The sequence below is a fragment of the Anoplopoma fimbria genome, chromosome 11 (genome assembly GCF_027596085.1).
Source record: "Anoplopoma fimbria isolate UVic2021 breed Golden Eagle Sablefish chromosome 11, Afim_UVic_2022, whole genome shotgun sequence".
Lineage (NCBI taxonomy): Eukaryota > Metazoa > Chordata > Actinopteri > Perciformes > Anoplopomatidae > Anoplopoma > Anoplopoma fimbria.
This window is the reverse complement of record NC_072459.1, coordinates 19534888-19545792: the sequence shown is the minus strand read 5'-3', so window position 1 is coordinate 19545792 and position 10905 is coordinate 19534888.

The window sequence follows — 10905 nt, the reverse complement described above, 5'->3', positions numbered from 1 at the left end:
ACATGGCTTAAAGTGTCCATTAAAGAGTGTGAGTAAAAAAAAAACTCACAGGGTAGGGTCAGACAAACACAGGACTTTCAACAAGTGACACTGGTGTTTGTATTTGGAAGTTATGTTAGTGATGTTTTTGGCGTGTTTTCCTTACTTGTGTCACGTTCACATTTTACTTAATATACTTTAAACTTAATTAATAATTTTTACTTAGTTTATGTTTAACATTTTAACCCTATCCGTGATGTTCTTTCCTTGTCCTAACTAAGTAAGTTTTGTTGCCTAAAACATATCAAGTGTTTTTGTTTGAATTCATGTCCAACGTTAACCACATGTTTACTGCGAACATGCACTGAGCTGCCAAGTGTGAATGAAAGTGACGCCAAGGGGTCTGAAAAAGAGGCAGATTGTGACGAGTTTGAATGAGAACAAGTGGGATCGCCTGCCTATTTTGGCTGTTGTTAAATGCAGCAAGCATTTACTTCAATTCATCAAGACTTTTCTCCATTTTTGGATTCTCCATTCCCTGTGGAGACATTTGAGAAAAACCTTGTTTTCATCATGAATAGTTAACAAAGCTTCACTTCAATCAACCAAGAGCAGCATCTAGCATCTGCAGTTTTAATTTACTTGTAGAGTCCAGCAACACGTTTCTAGCGTCGCGTCTCGATGTTATCTGGGCCTTAGCGTGCTTTTCTTGCGTAACGTTAGGCAGCAAACATTAAACATTTTTGTAAAACAAGTGTAAAGCTAACGTTTACTTTTGGTTTCACCTGCAACAGGGACAACGTTCTCCTGGGTGAGATTCCTGTGTTTGTTTGACTATGAGAGGACTTTCTCGCTCGCTATAGTAGGTATTATACCACGTATCTTTCAATAACGGTCGCTTGAAACATTACCTCACTTGCTCTGTGCATGGATTGTTATACAACGTCACTTGATCAGACAGAATGCAAAAAAAAATGTTAACATTCAATGCATCCGTGGTTTCCAGAAACGCATAATGCCAACAGTTTTTGCTGGTGACTGGGCTGATGAGGTGATATGACGATGATGGTCATTTGTTCCAGACTCCAAACTGTTGTAGGGATTACCATGTCATTTGGTGCGTACAGTCATGCCCTTTGTGACCTTTGGTGACCCTCTGACTTTTCTTCCAGCACCACCATGCGGTCAAAATTGGAATTTATCCAATACTCAAAATGACATACAGCGGGTAAAATAAGTATTGAACATGTCACCATTTTTCTCAGTAAATATATTTCTAAAGGTGTTATTGACATGAAATGTTCACCAGATGTCGGTAACAACCCAAGTAATCCATACATTCAAAGAAAACCAAACAAATACGTTCAGAAATTAAGTAATGTTTAATAAAATGGAATGACACAGGGAAAAAGTATTGAACACGCTTACTGAAATTTATTTAATACTTCGTACAAAAGCCTTTGTTGGTAATGAAAGCTCCAAGACGCCTCCTGTATGGAGAAACTAGTCGCATGCATTGCTCAGGTGTGATTTTGGCCCATTCCTCCACACAAACAGTCTTCAAATCTTGAAGGTTCCCTGGGCCTCTTCTATGAACTCTGATCTTTAGTTCTTTCCATAGATTCTCTATTGGATTCAAGTCAGGTGATTGGCTGGGCCATTCTAGCAGCTTTATTTTCTTTCTCTGAAACCAATTGAGAGTTTCCTTGGCTGTGTGTTTGGGATCATTGTCTTGCTGAAATGTCCACCCTCGTTTCATCTTCATCATCCTGGTAGATGGCAGCAGATTTTTATCAAGAATGTCTCTGTACATTTTTCCATTCATCCTTCCTTCAATTATATGAAGTTTGCCAGTGTCGTATGCTGAAAAACAGCCCCACACCATGATGTTCCCACCTCTAAACTTCACTGTTGGTATGGTGTTTTTGGGGTGATGTGCAGTGCCATTTGACCTCCAAACATGGTGTGTATTATGGCATCCAAAGAGTTCAATTTTGGTCTCATCTGACCAGACTATATTCTCCCAGTATTTCACAGGCTTGTCTAAATGTTGGGCAGCAAACTTTAAACGAGCTTCAACATGCTTCTGAAGATCTGCACAAGTGGTCCTTGGCTCTTGGACAACTCTTCTGATAATTATTTTCACTCCTCTGTCAGAAATCTTGCGAGGAGCACCTGGTCGTGGCCGGTTTATGGTGAAATAATGTTCTTTCCACTTCCGGATTATGGCCCCAACAGTGTTCACAGGAACATTCAGAAGTTTAGAAATCCTTCTGTAACCAATGCCATCAGTATGTTTTGCAACAATAAGGTTGCGAAGGTCTTGAGAGAGCTCTTTGCTTTTACCCATCACAGATGTTTCTTGTGTGACACCTTGGTAATGAGACACCTTTTTATAGGCCATCAGTTGGGACTGAACCAGCTGATATTAATTTGCACTGACAAGGGGCAGGATTGCTTTCTAATGACTGATAGATTTCAGCTGGTGTCTTGGCTTTCCATACCTTTTTGCACCTCCCTTTCTTCATGTGATCAATACTTTTTCCCTGTGTCATTCCATTTTATTACACATTACTGAATTTCTGAACTTATTTGTTTGGTTTTCTTTGTATGTATGGATTACTTGGGTTGTTACCGACATCTGGTGAAAATTTCATGTCAATAGCACCTTTAGAAATATATTTACTGAGAAAAATGGTGACATGTTCAATACTTATTTTACCCGCTGTATATTCCAAATACATTCAAATCCTGTTTAATTTTGATTGAAAACTGTCCTCTCAGGATAGATTTTGGTGTTTTTTTCCATTAGTGACCTTACTTGAAGGGACTTTCTAGCACAACTGCTTCACCGGTTGTCATGGCGTCACAGCTCAGGTGTGATGCAGGAGAACACAACAAGAGACAAGAAGCGCCAGGTTGCACTTTGGTTCAGCCTCAAGGTCAAATGAAACCCAATTGGGTGGGGGGGGGGGGGTGCTGGTTTTTATGGAGCACAGAATAAAACTCTGATCGCTGTGGGTTTTCTATCTGCCTCCAGTTCGTCTCCCCGTGAAGGTACGGACGCTCGTTTTTCACACAAAGATGCTTTTATGGAGCTGCAGCCAGCTGACGGGCAGCAAGCGTGTGTTCAGCAGACTTTAATTGTCTGTCGGTAGCAATAAAAGAGCCCGGTGAAATACACAACCGTAAAAGAGCTGCGGGGGCCCCGAGCGCAGTGCATGCTGGGAGACGGGAAGGAAGACGACACCGGAGCAGACGAAGAGCCTTTCACCTTAAAATTTAAATTACTGGATGCATTTCAGTTTGGAAATGACTCCACATGAAACCCATCTATCAGCTTGTTCAATAAAAAGTGATGTCATCATCATAACGTCTATAATACATTCATCAAATATGGCGTTTTGAATAGGTGGAAACCTAATGGAATGTGCTACTTTAATAAATAACACATTTTTAAATGAACCGCTGATTATGACTTTAATGCGCTTGAAACATGATCTTAAATAGTCATGCAAATTATATGTAACAATTCAACTCATTGTCGTTTCATTGCATCTTTTGCAGTAATCCAACTGTTTTAGAATGTTCATGCTTTCTTTCTTTGTAGCACAGTGCCACCTCCTGGTCACAATGAGGCACTACAGGAGCATTTCACTTAACACAGCAAGTTGCACATTTCTTAGTAAAATTACACAAAAGAAAGCTTTATTGACCAAAGGGGTGCTGCAAGAATGACATCTCTGTGGTAATATAGGAGACTGGATTTTATATCGAAAGATTTCATGATAAACCCTCAGGTTATTTTAGATGACAAATTGCTCATTGGATTACTTTAGAGGTCAAATATTCACTACTGCTCAAACATTAGTAATCTCCTGCCCAGAGCTTGATCATGTCCAGTCAGATGTCTGAGAGGTCTGAATGATCTTTTATGCTTTGAGGTTGTAGAATTCCTCTGTACAAGTAGTTGTTATATAGTTTTACACATGCGTAACAAAAAGCTGACATTAGGCGAAGGCAGGGTACATCCTGGACAGATCGGCGGGCTATCACAGGGTGAAGAAATGACCAGTCATTGCTAAAAGGTTTAAAGGATTAGCATCAAACTGTGTGCAGATTTGAGGAGGAAGTTCCTGTTTCAGTGTCAAGTGCACAAGAACATAGCCGATAACAAGCTGGAATGATATCAGGCAACTTTTTGCTTTTTGGGAGACACTACAGGTGAAAAGGGTAGAAAATGTAACTAAAAGATATCACCATGAAATTTCCACAGTTGATTACTTATATTAGAATGATTATTTTGTGTATGACAAGTTTTCTGAAAATGTATATTATGAAAATAGGCAAATTATGCATTATTAGATATTTGCTAATGTTCATACATTTCCATAACACAAATCTGAACATTGGATAAAGCCAGGATTAAAATGATTGTTTCATTTTGTTGACATATTAGAGTCAAAGGTTTTTACAGATTCTTTTTTTTGAATATCTCTCTGTACAACTCCATACATCATAAATGACTGTAATCAGCCACAGACAAATCTTTTCTCCATGTTTTTTTGTATTAAATGTTGTATAGATCAGGCTCTGAATGATATATGAACAAACCCCCTTAGTAAAAACCTTCAGAATATAGATAGGACGGAAACTGGAACATTTGGTGCTGCTGATCTGGAGATTTCTTAAGACTTTTGATGCCAAAACGATTTCAAATATATATAAATAATACATTACATTTCTGAATCATTCTGTTTTCATCTCTGTTCAAATAGTTATTTCTAAAGGAACGCATTTTTGTTTATTATATCCACTGTAGATTGTAAAGTAAAGATCCCTCAGATTACTGATATGAGGAGAAGGCCATACACTAGTCTATGGCCTCCACGTTTTACACACATGTAACGTTCCTTAATGCACTGCTAAGTGAATGACCGCAGAGAAGAGGATGAGCTCCAGATCTGCAACACATCAATAACTTGTATACAGCTGCATTTAAACAGGAATCAGACAGAAGCTCTGTGTGAACTCACTGTGTGGGGGACGCTGTCACCGATCTGTTGACTGATCCATAATCATTAACCCCCCATCACATATCTGACAGTGTTTAAATAATAGAAGAGGAGACATATTTGGCATCTCCGTTGTTGTGACTCTGCTATTTCAGACAAGCCAGATGTCGAGAAGCACATTTGTCTTTGAACAGCTTCCCAACATGTGATGAACAATATGGAGCATCAGGATTAACTTTATTTTAAAAATCTTTTTCTTTGTTTCCATTTAACATCTGAAGCAGGAGATTAATTAGCTACCAGTGGAAAGTATCAGAGTACTTTTACTTTAGTACAGTTGATTTGATGTATTTGTACTTGTGTATGTCCATTTTATACTACTTTAGGTATGTTTTTACTTGAATACATCTATTTGACGTCTGAAACATTATGATAATGCATGCACAAGAAAATTGTTATGTTCATTTTGCTTAAAATACCTCTCAGTACAAGTTTTGTCGATTATCTTGTGGAACCGGCTCATGACTTCTGGAAAGACAGGTTTCTGTAGAGTTTTTCAAAAAAAAAAAATTGACCTCTTGAGAACCACAAGCAGTGTATTTTTGATATTGGGGTAAACTGTCCCTTTAAATCTCACTCCCCCAATATAGTATTATGTAGTCCTTTAATAAGATTTATCCAGGAACAGATTGGATCGTTCCTCATACGTTCCTTAGTTACTACTCACATTATGTGTTCATATTGTTTTTTTGTGTCCTTGCAATTGCAATAAAACAGTATATATTGATTGAAATGAGCCTAAATGGGGTCTGTGTTGAGGGCTTGATCCATACTGTCACTAATCAGGACAGAGTGCATGCATACTGGTCCTGCTTTTCCCTCATTTTGCACAACATTTTCACAATACTCATATACAAAGAAAGCTCTATCTTTCTCTGTGTTACCCAAAACGTTTGCAGCACCAGTGTGTGCGTGTCTGTGTGTGGACAGGGGGAACAGTGGAACTATAGCCTACACTTAATCCTGACCTTCAGACCTTCAGACCTTCAGACGCGCAAGGTCGCCGAGGGCCGCGCGCGTCTGGACCCGCAAGAAATGCAAATCCGGGTCCATAAATATGTTTTAATTCTCCTAATGCGCCCAGCGGAGAGAATCTATGAAAAAATGCCTCGATTCCCTCGCGACTCGTTTTATGGAAAGCAACTCCTGAGAGAGAGAGAGAGAGAGAGAGAGAGAGAGAGAGAGAGATTACAATCTGTGTTGACATGGATTCCGTTTTCTTCACACACACACACACACACACACACACACACACACACACACACACACACACACACACACACACACACACACACACACACACACACACACACACAGAGAGAGAGAGAGAGAGACAATCTGTGTTGACATGGATTCCGTTTTCTTCACACACACACACACACACACACACACACACACACACACACACACACACACACACACACACACACACACACACACACACACACACACACACACAACAGAGAGAGAGAGAGAGAGAGAGAGATTACAATCTGTGTTGACATGGATTCCGTTTTCTTCTTCTGCACACACACACACACACACACACACACACACACACACACACACACACACACACACACACACACACACACACACACACACAGAGAGAGAGAATGGGAGAGGCAGAGTGGGAGTTTCAGGCTGCTTTCTGTGCTGTAAAACTTTATAGCGATCTGGGGCCCAGTTGTCATGGTACCATGGTTATACGAGCTTGACCGGGGGAGAGGATGGGGGAGAAGGGTGTGTGTGTGTGTGTGTGTGTGTGTGTGTGTGTGTGTGTGTGTGTGTGTGTGTGTGTGTGTGTGTATGGTGTATATCTTCCTCTGTTTATAATTATGGGGAAAGTAGGTGATAGAGAGAATGTGTGTGTGTGAGAGAGAGATATCATTGGAATGTATCTCACACACACACACACAAGATTTTACAACAGGGGCCCTCACATCCGCGCGGGACTTCAACGTTAAAACTTGCGCCCGAGAGAACCGGGACACATGGCAGGGAAACCGTGGAGGAGAGACCAGAGAGAAGAAGATGTGAGGGATCGATCCTCCATCCTGGAGTCATCGTCATCGGTGAGTATCTGTGAATGCAGGCAGGCTGGATATTTAGTGTGATAGAGTGGTGATGCTGAATTATAATTAAAGGCCGATCTGTACACCACATGTGTGCTCATCCACTGAGCTTTTTTTTACCCAGTATCCATCTGGGCTGAAGCTTAATTCAAAAACATAGGGCTAACCCTAACCCTAACCCTAACCCATTTTTTTTTGAAGAAAACACCATAATAAAGATTTATGTTAGCGTCATAATCCGTCCTCGTTTTAACGTAATCACGTTCATGGTTCGTTCTAATCGGAGACAGAAAAAACTGAGCGGATTTTTGACAAATTTAAGCCCTAATATGACTTTTGCTATATTAATAAGAATCTTAAAACGTGACTGATGACACAATTCAGAAGTTGGCTGATTGGATTTCCATTTGCTCTGATCTGTGATTGGTGCTGACAGAGAGAGATGTTTTATTCAGCATTAATCCTCCTACATTCTATTCTTGGAGCGTTACAAAAGATTGTATAACAATATTTGTCTGTGAATACGTTTAAGACAATGATACATAACATTTTTTTCTTTTTTTACATATATATAAACACACATACAGTATAGTTAGTAGATAATAAGTATAATAACATTTGCAATTATCATTATAAATGTATGTTAATTACCACCTTCTAAATGAGCATTTCACAGGATATGGAGGCCTCCTTGTGGACGTGGCTGTCGTCACGTTTTGTAGATTATTAGCACTTCGAAGTTAGTTAGCAGTTAAATTGTCATCATTCCTGCTAAATGGAGGCCATATATTTATCCCAAAAAGCGTTTAGCCTCACTCCTAAGCCAGATGAAACTGAATCTTGATTAAACTTCTCAGTAACAATTAAACAAAACGTGTTAACGTTTTATTTACTCATCACACAGGATGTATCTTGGTTTCCTGTTGCTCACTCACAATGTGATTTAGTAATAAATACACACTCAATGGCTCAGTAATGAATACATGTAAAGTCACAGTTACTTCATACATGAAACAAATTAGCTGCATCCGGTCACACAGAAAAGTGATCAGCCTCTCTGAAAGCAGAGCAGTTCTTTAATATGAAGCTGTTTTAGTTTTTTTTGAACAAACCGGCTGTCAGATGCACATTGTTATTATTTATGATTGTATGATATTTGTGTGCTGTTGTTGAAACAATGAGAGTTTAAGCATAAATCAACCGTTTCAACATTCACTGTGAGGAAAAGATGAGTATTAACGCTGAGTCAGTGGTATAAATTGTCCACATTCTAGAGATTGTTTTGCAATGTTTCCATCTCACCACCAGTTTGATCAGACTATTACATTATAGATTTTGTTCTGCTTTAAATGGCAAATCACTAGTATATTTGCTATAATCTAGCTAATTTGGTGGCCTAAAAATAAAGGAGAGACGTCCAAGGTAAATAGAATAAAAAATTAACTGATAGATATCGCCATATAACTACTGATATTGTAAAGTTTTCTGAATCAAATATGGGGAAATATATAATATATAAATAAGATAAGATGATAGATATCGCCATATAACTACTGATATTGTAAAGTTTTCTGAATCAAATATGGGGAAATATATAATATATAATGATGATATATAATAATATATCAAATATGGGCTAATTTGCATACACTTTCAGACCATCAATCTGAACATCTGATGATGCCAAGTTCAAAATTCTTGTTTTATTCTGTTGACATATTGTGAAAGGTTTGTTGGAAAACTTGTGTTTACAAGTCGGTTCTATGGGGAGGTGTGTCAGAGAGAAACAGCGACACCTGGAGGCAGAAATGATGCGCTGCACCCGGCCCTTCACATCCAACAGTCCGTTCAGTGAGCGACACATTTGCTGCTCTGGTTTGAGAGGAGGTCATCATCATGTACTCAAATGGTCCTCCCCCTTCTCTTCTCCTCGTGGAGTTGATTATCAGATCCTCTTTTTAAATTCACCAGAAACAAGACTGGGTTCCACTGGGGAGGCTTGCATTTGATTATTAAATCGTATTCATAACAGACTGCTTTGATCTAAAGATCAATGTATTCCGATATCGTGTGGGGATTTGATTGTGCACGCTATTTCCGTGAGACATGTATTATTCTAACAACCATGACAGCTGATCAGACACAAGACATATTCCTCTTTTGATGCTTTAAGACATTTCCCGAATTTGACCACTATTCTCTCAGTGATATTCAGAATTTCATTGTAATTAATGTTTTTTTGCAAAACTGATGCATGCAGCAATCAGGATAATGCTGATATTTCACAATGTCCATCCTCTAGCATTTTAAAATGACTTCAATAGTGTCTGACTGAATCATTAATGACTAACTGTGGACACTCGTTTGTTTGGCTCCAGAAATAAACATTCATAGGTATTTTAATTTATATTTCTAATATTTTGGAGGCACAAGAGACTCCTACATGCGCAACAATCAGCTTTTTTTTTTTTTTTTTTTTACTGAGTGAAAAATAGATTTCAAACCGTTGGTAGAAAAAAAACTTTGAAATCTCAACACTAGCATTCAGACTTTTAAACGGTGTTTCTGTAAAAATATGTAATGATGGATCGTGAAAGCAAGCATTCACAAATGAGCTCTGGTTTTTTCGTCAATCCCAGAAATGTTAGGGGGGAAATGCTACATTCATTCCAGCCGCTCTGTTTGAATCATTTTCTCAAGTTTCCACGACATTAAAACCAAACCCTGCCGCTGCGGCCCAACCCTCCTTCTGCAGGCTTTACGACTTCTCCCCCCCCCCCCCATGCATTCCTCTGGAACACAAGAGTAGCCTGTGCTTTACAGAGCATCCGCTATCTCAGAGCGACGTGCAGGCTTTATGAAGATCGGAGGGGACATTCCACAGTGAGCCGGGCTGTGATTGGACGCAGCTTCTGGGAGTCAGGCCGCCTCTGGAACGCTCTCCCCGGCTCTCATTTGTGAAATATGGACGCTGGTGCGTTTTAATGGCGCCTGTAGTCCGATTTCCCGTTATAAAAAAAAAAATAACAGAAGACAGAAGGTAAGAAAAAAAAAAAAAAAGAAGGAAGACAGCAGCCGTCAGAGCTGGGCGTGGCCTGCCCGTGAACCTCAGACCGCCATTGGCCGCCTAACAGGAAGCGTTTCCAGCCAAAGTCTGTCTGAACCCAAAATATCCCCCCCCCCATCCACCCATCCATCCACCCACCATCCACCCACCAAATGTCAGAACGCGATGCACACACTCACACAAGGTCAAGGTGCGTCTTCATTAACTCCTTTGCTTCCCAATGCTCAAAGGTAAATGTATCACCTGCTGAAAAACAAGGCTTAATAGAGTTAGTTGTGCGCGCGAGGATGAGCCAGCATCAGCACGAGCTCCGTCAACCGGTGTCAGCCCGGTGTCAGCCCGGTGTCAGCCGACAGGTGCAGCCATCACCGAGGAGCCTCCTTCAGACACGTCCCGGTTCTGGATTGCCCTTAACGCACGCGTGCAGTGTCTGCAGCATTCCGACAAAATCCCCCCACCCTCCCTCCACCCTCCTCCCGTCCTCAGCCACATCCTCCTCCTCCTCCACCCACGTCTCTCTGCTCGGGTCCAGACTGCCGCCCGCTCACCCCGACACGTGCCCGGTTCCTATCAGCCGGACCTTCTCGCGGATGCGTCCTCCGTTTAAAGTCTCCGAAGGCGGCTTTTGCTCTCCGTCACGACCGCGTCCTCGGTGAGGTGATCTCAATAAGAAAGTCCCGTCTCACCAGTACCTCCTCCCACATGTGGG